The sequence below is a fragment of the Centruroides vittatus genome, unplaced genomic scaffold (genome assembly GCF_030686945.1).
Source record: "Centruroides vittatus isolate TY-2023 unplaced genomic scaffold, ASM3068694v2 contig_943, whole genome shotgun sequence".
NCBI classification, from domain to species: Eukaryota; Metazoa; Arthropoda; class Arachnida; order Scorpiones; family Buthidae; genus Centruroides; species Centruroides vittatus.
This window is the reverse complement of record NW_027122626.1, coordinates 1,457,372-1,472,688: the sequence shown is the minus strand read 5'-3', so window position 1 is coordinate 1,472,688 and position 15,317 is coordinate 1,457,372.

Here is a 15,317-nt window from a genome sequence, read left to right as displayed (position 1 = left end):
TAAGTCAGGCATCGATAAGAGTATACGGGGTCTATCTATTTAATGCCAAATAATACTTGTAATACGACCGGAATTATAGTGCATATCTTGCATTTGAAAGTTTAATAAAATTATTTGAGAACGTCTGAACAAATATCTGTATTTTGCTATAAATTTCTGTGTAGGGAGAAAAAATCCAAATACTGATACAAAATTTTTAAAAGTTTAATTATGTAATTGTTTCGTGGTTTAAAATCTACGAAAAATATTTTAGAGTAGTCAAACGTTAACAATATCCTTCACTGTTTAGAATGCTTTGAATTTAAACGATGATATTATGTAATGCTAAACATTTAGTATAAACAATACAACATTGTATTTAATTTAAAATCTGCTTTTTTTTGTTATTGTCTTTTACTTTTAAATGATTAAAGATTAAAATTCTACGAATGTTTAGGTGTAGACTAATAATGATAAGAAACTTATTTAATTCTAAATCGAGAGTGAAATTCAGGTGTTTTTACTGTTGATAGAAATTAACTTTCTTTTGTTTTTAAATGCATTTTTATATATAAAACTTTGTATATTATAAGCAGTATCTAAATCTTCGAAGAATTTCTTAAGAATTTCAACTATAACAGTGATATTTTGTCATTCTCCTTCTACTTTTTTGAAGTTCTCTATTTCATAAATGAAACAAAGCGTAAATATTGTACTAACTCTGCTGCGTGTGATCTTGATGTGATGCGATGTGCGTAAAGAATATTATTATAGTATGCCAACTTGTCAACATTAAGTTTCTACTCTTTGTTAGTGTTTTTTTTTTTACTTGAGAACTATTTTTTCTTCAAATATACAAATTTATAAAAATTTTCTTAATCTAAATGAAATAATTAAAATTATAGATGTAAATATCAGTAAACAGTATTATGATATAAAAATATTTCACTCACATCTATATAAAATAGATAATTTCTACAATGTTATTTATTTTATTATTTATTTATATCATTAATAAAAGTTTCTCATTCAGCGGAGTAAAGTAACTAAATGATTTTGAAAAATGTACTTTATATATAAAAGTTTAAAAGTCAAATAACCGAACTACAAATTTTGCCTGTTATCTCTCGAAGAAAATGACTAAGAAAGTCCAGAAACACTGTTATATATTAGCTTACTTTCTGCATAAAGAAATTATCACGCATATCAAATTAATACGGACAAATAAAATACTTCGATCAGATTATATTAAAAGGTCCTATGCGATAAATTGATGCGAAAATTATAATTTGTTTCTTTTAGAAATATTATCGAGAATATCCGCAATTCTGCCAGAGTGATTAATTGCTGTCTTCTATACGGAAACGAAGTCTGACATCTCTCGAAATGCTTCCTGCTCCATTCTGACTCATCGAATCTCGACATAAATCCGATTATCCTTTGGATCTAATATTTCTTCCCGTGTGGTTATTGCCTGTAAGATATATAGTCGCTTACGAAGTATCTCGACACGATAATCGATCGATCCAGTTTATTGTAGGTTAAAAATTTAAGCAAAAATTACTTCGAATTTCATCATCCATTGGATTTCAAAACAGAATTTCCACTGAATGTCCTACGATAATTTACCCTTTTCCTTTCAGATATACAATAACAACAAGAATCATATTATAACCTTTACTTTAATATTACTAAAAGCTTAGTATCTATCTATTGAAAGTTGTTAGCTAAAATGATCTATGATCTTAAAGATATAATTAGCTCGAATTACAATAATAATAACCTCATTTAAATATACGTTAAAATGAATTTTCACTTAAACAATAATAATTCTAGTATTTGTAAGCATAGCTTTTTTAAATGGAAAACCAGAGCTATTGAATAGAATCTCTTTGGCGATATAATTTATTAACTGTTTTTTGCATCGATAATTTCGTTAAAAATCTAATATCGGTTGTCTTCTATGGCTTTTCATTTTTCAGATCTCATATTTTAAAAACATATTTCGTACATCTTCAATGAAACGAATGTAACTTTTAATGTAACAAAGTTTATCGCAATTTCAGCTCTCTCCTTTATCACGCTAACATATGCGTGTGCGCTAAGTGAGCATTATGCTTTATCTTACGAATCTTCTTTTAATCTACTGCTGTTGATTTAATTATATTCTTGCTAATTATATTATGTAAAGATTTAAAAGTCAAAACTTCATATTAAATTAAACCGAAAGTTAAAAGCTAAACATCTTTGGCGTTTTAAAGTATCTGTACTTGCTAACATTGGATGAAAAAAAAATATTTTAAATATTTTTATACAAAATGGCATCATACAGGAAACGTAACATAAAATAAAAATAAGTTTGTCTTTAGGCGTTGTTGTGTGTTTGAACGAAAGGCGCTTTAAACATGATTTGAATTTTGCGCCCATATCGATATATAACACATTATTTTTTATCACTAACATCAGTATTCTATATGTAAACCACAGTAAACCACCATTGGCTTCCATTCTAAACGAGAATATTTTTCGATTTTGGGAACTCGAAAAAAATTCTTATCTTTGATACATATTTTGTAAAATCAAGCATATACGTTTTATTTGATGGTTTGATTTAAAAAAAGAATATCAATAATTTGTTTTTTCTCATCTTTAACATTATCGAGTAACTTTTCGAACCGTGACCGAATATCGGCATTGTTCGTTCTTAAACTACATGCCCAAATTGTATTTTAACTTATCCTATCATCGGAAACAAATTATCTATCATATTTGAAATTCCGTAGATCGTTTCGACATTCACTTTGAAATATTCGTTGAAATATTCTACCAATTCTTGATTTTAAAAAAAATGTATCGTCGAACGATGAAAAATAATTTTATTCGAATTTAATTGTAAAATATATTTCGACTTTCATTCTACATTTGACTTTTCTGTAAATATTTCTTTAAGTTTAAACCGTAAATCATTGTGTTAGTTCATCGTTTCTAACTACTTTATTCAGTTTTATGAAAATCTCAACATAGAAACTAAACTGATTTGATTTATTGGTGTGATACTGAAAATAAAATTTATTAATGTGTATATAAACTGGTGACGGTAAAACATCGAAATTTTCAAAAGATTGCTTAGTACATTCTTAACATCAATTCGAATTTCGTCAGTAAGTACGAGTTGGAATGTCTGAAGTTTCATTAACTCTAGTTCTTTTACTGATACACTTTCAATTTTTTTTTCTTTAAGAAATTCGACTATACTACAGTCATACGTGTTCCCAAATCATAGCTTTGTCAGAAGAAATTCCACTTGTTTACCAAAAAAATATATTAAATCTATAATTTTCGATAGACACATAGTGAGATAATATAGAGCTGAAAGATCTCAATTTTTTAGGCACACATCTTTACTTCTTATCACAATCTTTCTCAAATCTGTATAATGAATCAATAAAAATTTTATATTATGCATTGTATGCAGTTCAATTTTTCTCCATTAGTTAAACAATATCATTGTTTTGAACAGTTAAAGTTACAATTTCCACCCATAAAACAGTTATGAATTTGTATTTCTTCAGTTATTTTTTTAAAAATCGAATTAAATTCTCGGAAAATATCTCTTTAAATTTGTAAGTTTGTAGTTAATATCAACATTTCCATTGCCAAACATAAAGATATATTCGAAATTCCTACACATATACTGCAATTTTCGGCCGTTTTAATGTAATCAGTTTAATCTCTTAAAATAATACAAATAAGTAAACAGGAATCCAGTTGAAAAAATATTTGAATGATATTAAAACCATTATTTAAAGATGGGCAAATCGTTAAAAAAAACAGAGAATAAAATAAATAGGCTATAAGCATTATAGAGAGTAGTTAAAGAGCAAAGAATGTCAGACTTGTTCACGTGTTCACGACTCCATTGAGAGCATCAACTGTTTTGCCGTACTAACAACTAACAGTGTCGCATCGCGAGTATCAACGAGATTAGATCGTTAGATTTTTAGTAGAGTATCTTTCACACATAAGTGGAACCGAAAGTGCCTCTTCTTTTGGGGAGATAACTTCAATGTGTAATTCGCTCAGTTTTAAATGAAAGAGTCATAAATTTTCCGATTCTTGAATGAACTTAACATTTTACATTTTTTTTGCTATTTTCCATTTAAATTTTTCTTTTTACTTCCTATTAGAAAAAACTGCCTTTCAAAAACAGCACAAGTATCAATTTTTTACTAATTGATACCTTCAGTTTTGTAATAAATCACATTGAATCTTTATAAAATTGATCAGATTAATTCTAAATTTTGGCTACAAATCGACAATATCTAAACGTTATCCCCGCTTGTAATGCAGCGTGAATAATAAAGTAATGTTATAAAAATAATACAGTTTTATTTTCATTTATAGTTAAATTCTCTACGCAGAGATGAATTGCATCTTTTTTACTTTCTGACATATTTATTTATTTTCTAAGAGACTGGCTTCTAACATGTTTTTGCTGTTTTACTCTAACACTTTCTCCAGATGTAACTTCTGTCGTCGATTCGGCTATTCCGAGTGACGATGGAAGTCACGATTGGCGACGTCGATTTGGGTGGTCCTACTCCAGGGTCGAACTGCCGCATCCAAAATATTTATCCCTAACTTTTCTTAGTTGATGGTTTAAACATTCGTTGGAAGAACAAGAGAAAAGGTCTAAACAAGGCTTGTCTTAGTTTATTCCAATGATTATATCATGAGACAGGTAAGAGTTTCTTAAGATGAAGTTATCATTTTATATTGTAATTGAGAATTACGTTCTTGCCAAAATATTTTAAAATTCTCAGGGAAGGAAAGATCACTACTGGATCTGCTATTTAGTATTACTGTAGCAGATCCATATTTCAGTATTCAGTATATAAATGTTTCGAAGAATTTTTGTTACTGATTATAGAAACCAGTTTTAATTTTTAAATCACGATTTAATTCTAAATATTTAGTTAAAATAATATAAATTTTATGCAGTAAAAATAAAATCTGCATAGTCAAAAGAATCATTAGAAAATAAATTAAGATAATTAACTTAAAATTGCACTCATTACGTAAAATGTCACTAAAATATTTAAGGAGTTTAAATATTTACTTCTGTCAGTTACAAGCACTTAGAATTCATGCATATAACTGCTCAAAACAGGAAGTTATATAGATGTATTCCACATCGTAAGAGAATTTGTATAACGGAGAATGTCTTGGATACAGATACACCTCTGTTATCTGGATAGAATGCAGACTGCATTAAAGCTACAGTCTGTTTTTTAAAATGTTGAGAAAAACACACCATTGTTCTTTATCAACCACATGATATAACCTTTGCAAGCAGAAGACGACAATTTTTTTTTCGTATTCAGGTCAAAATGGAATTGCAAACTATGTAAACAGGTACTGCAAGAGTCTATTATTGGAAATCTTGTACATGTTTGGATTGATCTCAACAGAATCGGAATTAGACTGATTTTAAAGAGAAACAATAGCATTCTTATGCCAGTAAACCGTTTTTGACGATTGCGAAACAAAGGAAAGTCTTCTTTTCCTTTATCTTCTATAATCTAACTACATAAAAATGGTACTATTCAAAATTCTTAGATTACTGTTACCCAGTTTCACAGAAAATTTTACGGTATTGTACAATACGTTCGATGGCAAAGATAACCGTAGAGATTTATTCATGTAATTTTCAGAAATTTTTATATGGTAACATGTTTGTATCTATTGTCTATGGACTGTAGGATGCCTTCTCCGTAGCCTAAGATGATGATTTTAAAGTTCATAATTAGCGCGTTTCGATAACAGCCGTTAATGATTTATGTCGAATGAGAAAAATAAACGAGTGCAAATTACTTGGCATGTATCGATCGAAAAATGAAATATTCTTTGTCAATTTTCACTAACTGAATTTAGGATTGAAATATTAATGCTTTTCTGAGGAATTCTTGTCGAAATTGTAGGCCGATAGAAACCCGAATGAAACGATTATTGTTACTGTTTGTTTGGTTAATAAGATTCATAATTTGAGATTAGCATATCTTCCATGCAAAAATTTTTGTGTATAAAATCAGATAATTGAATAGATACAAAATGGGAAAGTTTGAAATTTTGTATTTTTAAGAGAGTTTAATTTCGATATGCATTAGATTTTAAGAAAATGTATAGTTCCCGAAAGTAATAACAATAGACCAAAATCAGAAAACAGTTTTGTTATTTCTTAGAGAGAGAATTTTAAATGCCAATCTATAGAAATAATGGATACCTTAAGTAAACTAAACCAAACATCGAAAAAATAACGCCCTTACATAAAATATTATCCAAGAATCACATTTCAAAAATATGATTACTATCCTAACAATAACAGGATCGATATTGCCTACTTTATTTTGTTTACGTAAGAAGTAATAATTTCAGTCAATACATATGACTTATAGCTATTCTATTTGTTATATAAGGCCTGTGATTATGCTGCCCCTACATTGTTGTGATAATATATTAAAGTTTTGTACATAGTTATTACTAAATTTCAACGATAATGATAACTATTATATGTATTGTTGAGCGCGTTTACCGACAAAATAATTTCTCGGTAAAATACACGAAATTTAAAATAAATAAACTCAATATATTTTTCGAAATATTATATTCTATAGAATAATATCTTATTATATATTAAAAATTACGAAGCTTTTCTGGGGGTTTATTTACAATAGAGGTGTATGAGACTAAAGTAATTAATTTGGTAAACACATTTCAATGCTAGATAGCCTAATAATTTTTAATGTTACCGAAACAATTCCTTCTCATTATACAGATCATAATGAAGAAATTATTGGTAGGAATATTGTGTTCAATTTTCCCGTTAATATCTACTAAATTTAAGTGGATATTCGGTGGAGAACATTGGTAGGAAAATTGGCCGTATCAAATACATTCAACATCTTAAGTGTTGAATATTGGATGCAATTTAATGCAGTAATAAGTTTAATAAATTTTTATTTATTATTCATCTTAACATAGAAATCATTACTGGCATTTACAATAATAAAAATCAATTTTCCTTCATAAATAGACAAAATTTCGTGATAAATCTATCATTAAAATATGTCAGACACTAAAATTTATTGTTGTTAACAAGGATCATTGCATTTTGTAAATTATCATTCGAGTAAGAAATAGGTTTCTTTTGTTATTTGGGAACATTCTGAAATTTTAAAGCGAAAACTTTCGTCTGTGTTCAATACTTTACAGTACAGCGATGAATGTAATAATCTTTAATCGATAAATTTAACAGATAACTAAAATTATAAATTAATTATCAGTTTAAATACAGAAAAATGTTTAAAGTTTAATTAACAAATCAAATAATAATATTAACAAGAGAGATTTATGTAAAATAGATTTAATATTAAACCATAATTTTATTGTGAAACTATAGATAAATATCAAATAAACATTATCATAACAATATTATTTGTACATTTACTTATCAACTAATTAGATAATGTCCAATAAATGTATAATTTTTAAAAATAAAAAAATATCTCATTATATTTAATTTTTTAGTAAAGGATCAACTTACCAAGAATCAGTTCATTTTCCGCTAAAATGAACGTTATATAGATCTATTTTTCAGCGTAATAATTAAAAAAATATATAATTTTGAGCAACCTTTCGACAATTTAATTATTCACATTCTATATTTAAAAATTGTCGCTTTTTCAACAAAATTTTAATTTGTTCAATAATCACCCTTCGCTTCGAATATCCGTGCTTCTATACTTAAATATCCCATTGAAATCGAATCATTGTCATTGACATCCTTTAATTCCTTTGCATTTGCATGTGATTAATCTTTTTAATAATTAATTTATTTCATAAATATTATGCCATCTTTTTTAAAGATATATCAATACATTTTTTCCTCGCAAGCATGTATTTCAGAGTGAAATTATATCTGCAAGAGAAAAGTGATTTAATTCATTATTTCATGTTATTTATTTGGTTATATGTTTAAGTTATTAATTAAAAAAATAACAGTTCTTAAATAGATTCTATTGCTGATATTATAGCCTATTTCGATACATTCTAGTAGAAGTCTGTATTGCTAATGTCATTGCTTTAAACTCTATTGAGAAGTTTTAATTGAACAAATGCCTGAAAGGGAATTAACAAAAGACGTGAATCGGGATTATTTCGTCATATTCGTATTATTGCACTAAAACTTTCAATTAATTGGATATTAAATATAAACTTTCAAATTTCTTCATGTTCGTTTAGGCCTACACGAACGTGTAGTAAATGTAGTTAGAAGGAAGGAAACGGGAGATTTCCTGAATTTTAAGACGATACTGAAGCTGACATTTTTCGTATGATTAAAGCTAGAACATCATCGGCTAAACAATAAATCATTGTTTATGCAGTCAGCAATACTTAAATATTAGATTAATTTATAGAAAATTCATTATAAATATATATAGATATTATTCATTAATTTTAATACTCACTCCGGTGTTTAATTACGCTACAATAAGTACGGTATACATAAATATTTATAATTTATTGAAATCATAAATATACAAAATATTATTGGCTACGGTTGAAAAATTAACTTAAACAGAAGTCTAACCTTTAAAATCAGCAAATGTCACTTTTAAAACATTATGAAAAAACGCTATTATTCAATATGCATTACATAAGTGCTTAAGTTAAAATTAAACACGAGAAAGAATAAATTTGTTTTATAGGGAATGTTCTCAAGACGAATGTTAGTCACGTATACATTATTAACAACAGTAAACAAAATAGATTTAATGTGCCGCTGTTTGTGAACATTCGAGCGAAAATATATTAGTTAAACGTATTTACAGAAATTTACCTCTTCTTAACATTCACCTATTGTATTGAAGACACATTCAGTTTACGTTTAATCAAATTGATTCAAACACTTTTAATCACAGATTTAAGGAAAAATACTTAGAATTTGTTACTGGTGTCATTGAACAAATTTGTAGCATAGCAAAACAAATTAAAATTTTATCAACTTGTATGGTTGAAAATTCTTTGCAAGACATATTTTCTGTTTAATCTATAAAACGATTGATATTCATAAACAAATATCACTTTTTATAAACACTTTCTTTACTTTATAGCATTAATTAATTATTAACGTTGTCAAAAATTTTATTTAATTTTTAATAAAATTTCATATATTCTACAGATTAAAATATAATTAAATATATTTTAAAATAAGCATATCATTATACATTTAAAACTATAAAATTGTCATGAAATTTTATTTAAACATAATGAAACATAATAGCGAATACTTGAAACCGTGCAATTTACAAAATATGATACTTTTCTTGATTAAATTACGGAAAAAAAATTATTATTTCAATCGATTTTAAATTATAAATTTTATTTTATTGTAATAATATGAAATATTAATATGCGCTTTCAAATGAAATGGTATAAGAAAATAAATTTCAGCATAATAATTATACTTGATAATGACTTGTATAGATTTGGGGGGGAATTAATTCTTTATTCTTACAATTTGGAGACAAAAGAAGAAAAATGAAGAGTGATATTTTCTTATCATAAATTGCAGTTTTTGTTAAGGAATTTTCAATCTTAAAAAAAGAAAGATTTTTCTAAAAAATGCATCATAATTTATAGAAAAAAAGCTAATTCCAAATTTCCAAAACAATAAAATATAGATTATACGAATAACAGTTAATTTTTTCCAAAAAAATGATGATAATTTCTAAAGTAATTAATGAAAGCCATAATTTCGGTATAATGGTTCCACGTGGACTATGTTTTAAATATATGAGTTTACATGTTTTATTAAATTTGATTTTTTTTTAATTTTTAAGACTTATAGTCTAATTTATAAAGAAATTGTTACTGTAAAAATCACGCAGGTGAAAAAAAAAATGACTGAAAGATATATTTTCTTAGCACATACATTCGTATGTTCAACGCATTTTATATTTATAATTCTATGAAAGGTAATTTAATTTAATTTTTGTCAAAATTAAATTAAATTAAGACAAGAAACTACAAAACATAATTAATATAAAGTAAGCTATTGTATAATACAATATAATCCTATTTAATTTTTGTCTCAATTGCTTTTCTCGATAAATATTATCAACATTCGATAATTTGTAAATATATTTATGAATTAGTGAATTATATATATACTATACATATATATATTTATTTATATGTAATTCAATCAGTCGTCTTTTTAGTTATTTAATACTTTCTCAAGTATCAAATAGTCTTTGGAATTTATATTAAAAACGATTATACTTTCTTCAAAGAAGTACTACAGGATTCTTTTTTTTTCGATTTAGTGCTCTTCCATGATGTTTTTATTTTTTTCGATTACAGTAATTTAATATGTTTTTTCTTCACCCTGTCTAACTCTAGTCATAAACTGTATTCTTACTTGCTTAAACTACTCATAATATCGAGCGTGTGATTCTTGTACGCTTTCAATTTAATTTTTTAAAAAATAATGCAAAAGTAATGTTTTTAAAAATATACGGTTACATTTCTCGTAATATAATTAATTCATAGCTTTTAATTATACGCCAATTTCTTTGGTTTTGTTTTACAAACTATGAGCTTATTCGTATCAACGAGTGTATTTATTTTTAAATATAGAACCAATGAGTTGCGAATTTAACTATTGAAAAGCGGTGTTATAAAGTTTAAAATATTCCAGAAATATAATTATATTTTAATTTTATTATTTCTTAATTAAAATTAATTTTGACTTTTATTTTTTCTACATTTACTGTAAAGTATAAAGTTTAATTAATGTTATTTCATTTCTCCTATTCCGAAATGATCAAAAACTTCTGGATACTCACTGGTATGTGTTCAGATCAGTGGCGTAGCGTGGGTGTCAGCCGCCCGGGGCGGAGGAAAATTTTGCCGCCCCCTTATTTAGGTATTTTTACATGATATTATTATTTATTGTGAAATTTTGCCGCCCCCTAAAAGTGCCGCCCAGGGCGGGCCGCCCCTGCCGCCCCTACTACGCTACGCCACTGGTTCAGATAAAACTAATCTGTATCAAAAAGATTATTTTTATTTCAAAATTTTTCCAATAAGATCCTTGCTAAAATTCTTTTTTTTATTAATTTGATGAATTATTAATAATATTTCAAGAAAACTCTGAAATTACAAATAAAAAGAAACTTGATCACTTTGTTTTCACCAGCTTTTGGAGATGCGCTTAAACAAATACAAATTTATTGATGTCGGAGGTAAGAAGTACAAATATTGCATCATGTACACACATAGAAGCCAAACTGATAACAGAGTAAGATAGTAAGCTATTTTATTTTCATAGTTTTCTTCACCGAAGAAACAAAGTCAGTGTAAAGAATCACGAAATCAAAACTTTACAATATACCAGTTTCGTAATGTGTTGCTTCACGATAAATACTGAAAATTCTATAATTTATTTATTCTTACTTAAAATTTTCTTTTATTTTTGATTTCACAACCGAATTGCCTTTATAAAGTGAATATTTTCGTTTTCTTCCAGTATTATTAAATTTATCAATCGAGACACAATCCTAAATAATTGAATATTATAACATAAATAAGTTAGTAAATTAATTTAAATTTAAATTATAATCACAATTAATTTTTATACTTTAATAATAATTTCGAAATTATAAAATTATTTATTAAATTTTTGTAAAATTTTTATTTTTAATAATCGTTACGTAAACCATTTGACGTAATTATCGTAAATATAATAATTGGATCAGTGTAATGCTTTAAATATAGAAAATTAATAAAGATAAAAAATGAAACGTCCTTAAGGATTATTCTTTATGAAAATATTGATCTCGTCCCGATTTAAGAAGGATCTGGATTCAAGTTTAATACGATCCCTTGTGACTTTCTTTGGGTAATTCGTTTTGTGATTTCGTTTCCTTCTCATCTTATTAGCCGATGCCATTCCATTCCAATATCACCAAGTTTGTTACAATAAGAAAATTGAGTTCACAATGGATAAAATTGTGACCGACCACATTAACCAATGTCATCATCTTTAACAGCCAAATCAAACCAATTAAAGGCTGGGTAGTGTGTGACTTGTTTTCAATAGAGGTCAATTTATTTGAAATTCTATTCTATTCTACAGTTTGCTGGTTACTCGCTAAATCTTTTATTTTACCTTTAAAAATAGTTTCTTTAGTTAAGATTTAGATAGACAGATAAAATAAAACTGTAATCTAAGGCATAATAATGGCTCATGGTAGTAGTTTAAAGCTTAATATTTAATTTATTTCTTTAGTTTATTTAAATTTAATTCGCTGAACTTTCTCGTGTTTATTTTATTTATTCGGTAGTAAGTTTTTCAATAGTTTTGATTCTACTCTATACATTTTCTTAATAATTAGTTTGAGTGAAATTTATGAATTTATTTAGCTAATCAGAATTTATTTAGCTAATGCAAAATTTGATTTAATTTTAGCTTTATATTCTTCTTAAACGGAAAAAAATAAATGCTTAACGTTATGATTAATTTCTATTATAGAATATAATTGGCATCGATATTCTTAAACTTTAAACTTCGAAAAATCCTGGTAAAGTTTCTAATAGTTAGAAAAGTTTTCAAGGAATTAGACTTATATAAAATATTAAATTAATGCCTTTACATATGTGATTAGTGTTCAAAATTTAACGAGTTAATTTTACTGGGTTTGCTTAACGTAAACAAACCTTTAGTATTCTTGAATTATTAATTGGAATGAAATATCGTTAATCGTGGAAGTCGCATGAATTTATTATGTAAAATCACAATATTACAGACTTTGCAATCGATAATTTACTTCTTATTAATCTCATAGAAATTATTATTTTAATTAAAAAACTTTTAAAAAACTTTTTATTCCCCAGCAATGATTAACAAAATGTAAATTTAATTTATTTCAGATAATTTTTTTTTTCTATTTTTCTGCAAGTCTGGTCTTTCTCTCCTAATCTATCGAACAGTAATATTAAATTTTTAAACTTGTACATCGGAAACAATGTATAAATATAAAAACTTTAAACTGTTATAACATTAAGAAAAAATTTTATCTTCCGTGTGTTGTACTTAAGTACTATTAAAATACTATTTAAATTACAAAACTCGAAAAATGATGTTTCAGTTACAACACATGGGATTTAACTATTTTGATAGCATTTCATTACCTATATTAAACACTATTAAAATAGCTAAATTATATCGTCTAATAGAGCAAATATTAACGTTGCAAAGGAGTATATTAAGTTATATTATACAATAAAACTTGTTCAAAACCTGACAAGCCAAAAAATTTTCGGTATCACGCGAGTCCGGTTTACACAGGTTCAACTGTATATCTTTATGCCGCATACAATAAAACGACTCGATTCAAAGTAATAAATGAATATTGAAATCATCTTAAAACTTTTTGAACCATGAAAATAGGCACATACTGCATGTGTAATCGTATATTTTTGCTTAAGACCAACACTTTTTTTTGTAGATTAATTAATATTTCAAAAAGTAATTAATCAAATCCTGTGGCGATTCTTTACTAGTTTCAAAATATTAATAACCGTAACAAATTAAACTAGTAAAGAATGACCCTAATATTAATTTTAAATTCATCTTTAAATTCTATTTCGATGTCAAATAATAATAAGCATTTCCAAATTTAATTTAATTAAAATTTTCTCAAAGGTGATAATTAAAGATCAGATTGTATACTTTTAGAATGAATTCTTTTGGGAATCAGTAATACAGTACTGTACATATCTGGTGGTCTCAAATTTTAACAGGAAACTTCGAATTTACTAGTGATTCACCCTTAATATTACAATTCCAGCATCGTTGTATTAACTCCAATATACATAGCAATGCCGCATTCCTCTTTAAATTGGGCTGAGAAGATTTTGAAGAATTTCAAATTTGCGGGAGTTTGTACTAATATGATTTATCTTAGATCCCGTTAATCTAATGTAGAAATATTCTACACGCATTCTAACACAATGATGCGTGAGTTATTCTAACCACTCTCAAGCTTAATATTACTTTATTAACTAGAAAGCAAATAAATTTTCAAACATTGTAAGTCAGCATTAAAGGATGATAATAACCTAATACTTATAAAAATTCCTACTTATAAAATTCTCTTTCGGGAAATATTAAAAAAAAAAATTTAATTTTTATAATTTTTACTGACATTATAAGCACGCAGAAAAGGCTATATAATTCTGACATTCCTTCTCCAAAACTTATAATTTTATTTTCAAGTGTTGATGCGTAAAGATCTATTATTCATAAATAAGAACGTGAATAAAATATTCTATAACGATTCTAATTTTCTAAAAATATTCCCAGTAAAGAATTATCTATTTTCATTTTTCATACTCAGCTTAATATCATTTTGTATATCTTAAAACTTATAAAATATGCATTTAGTTAAACTTAATTCTAATCATTTTTCACGCAAATTGTTTTTAAAATGCAAAAACTTCCGAAAGTTTCTTTTAAAAAAAATTCGGTGCAGTTATACTCAAAAGCATTATAAAATTTTTGATTTTTTAATATAAGACATCTTCCTTTCTAAAAATATTCTCCAATACCTAGTTAAAGAATGAATTAAATATTTTTTGATGTGTCAAATTCACCAATCCTACTAATTGACAATTGTATTTACAGCAAGTTCTTAAATTTACTACTAAAGTATAGAGAAAAATTATTTGCAATTAATTCTCAAAATACTTTTGAGTTTTTAAAGCTCCTTGACTTAATATTAACATTAACATGTTTTATAAAAGTGATCCCATTACTTTTCCTCTTCTTTGTAATGAATTCTATGTCTGTTCCTTAATATTTATACATATATTTTAATTAACGTTTATATTTATATTCATTTGGAAACATCTGAAGAAACAATAATTCAGTCTAAATGGAAGAGTTTTGTAAAACGACATTTTTACTTTGATGTGTCGTTTATCTCCGTAAAATGCAATCGAACGGCTGAATATAATGGTTTTTATTGAAGAAACTTAAAAGTGACAAAGTGACTCGTAAATATGGGAAGTAGACTTTAATTGAAATGATACATTAGTCTGCATTCATAACTTAAGTAATATATATGTGTACAATAGAAATTTTCTTACTGAAAAGAACAACTTGAAATCTCTGAATATATTTGTAGGAAAGTAAACTAACGTTATTTATTTTTTAATAATTAAATCTTCCGTATATTCTCTTTATTTTAATTTCTTAATAACATCTCTAT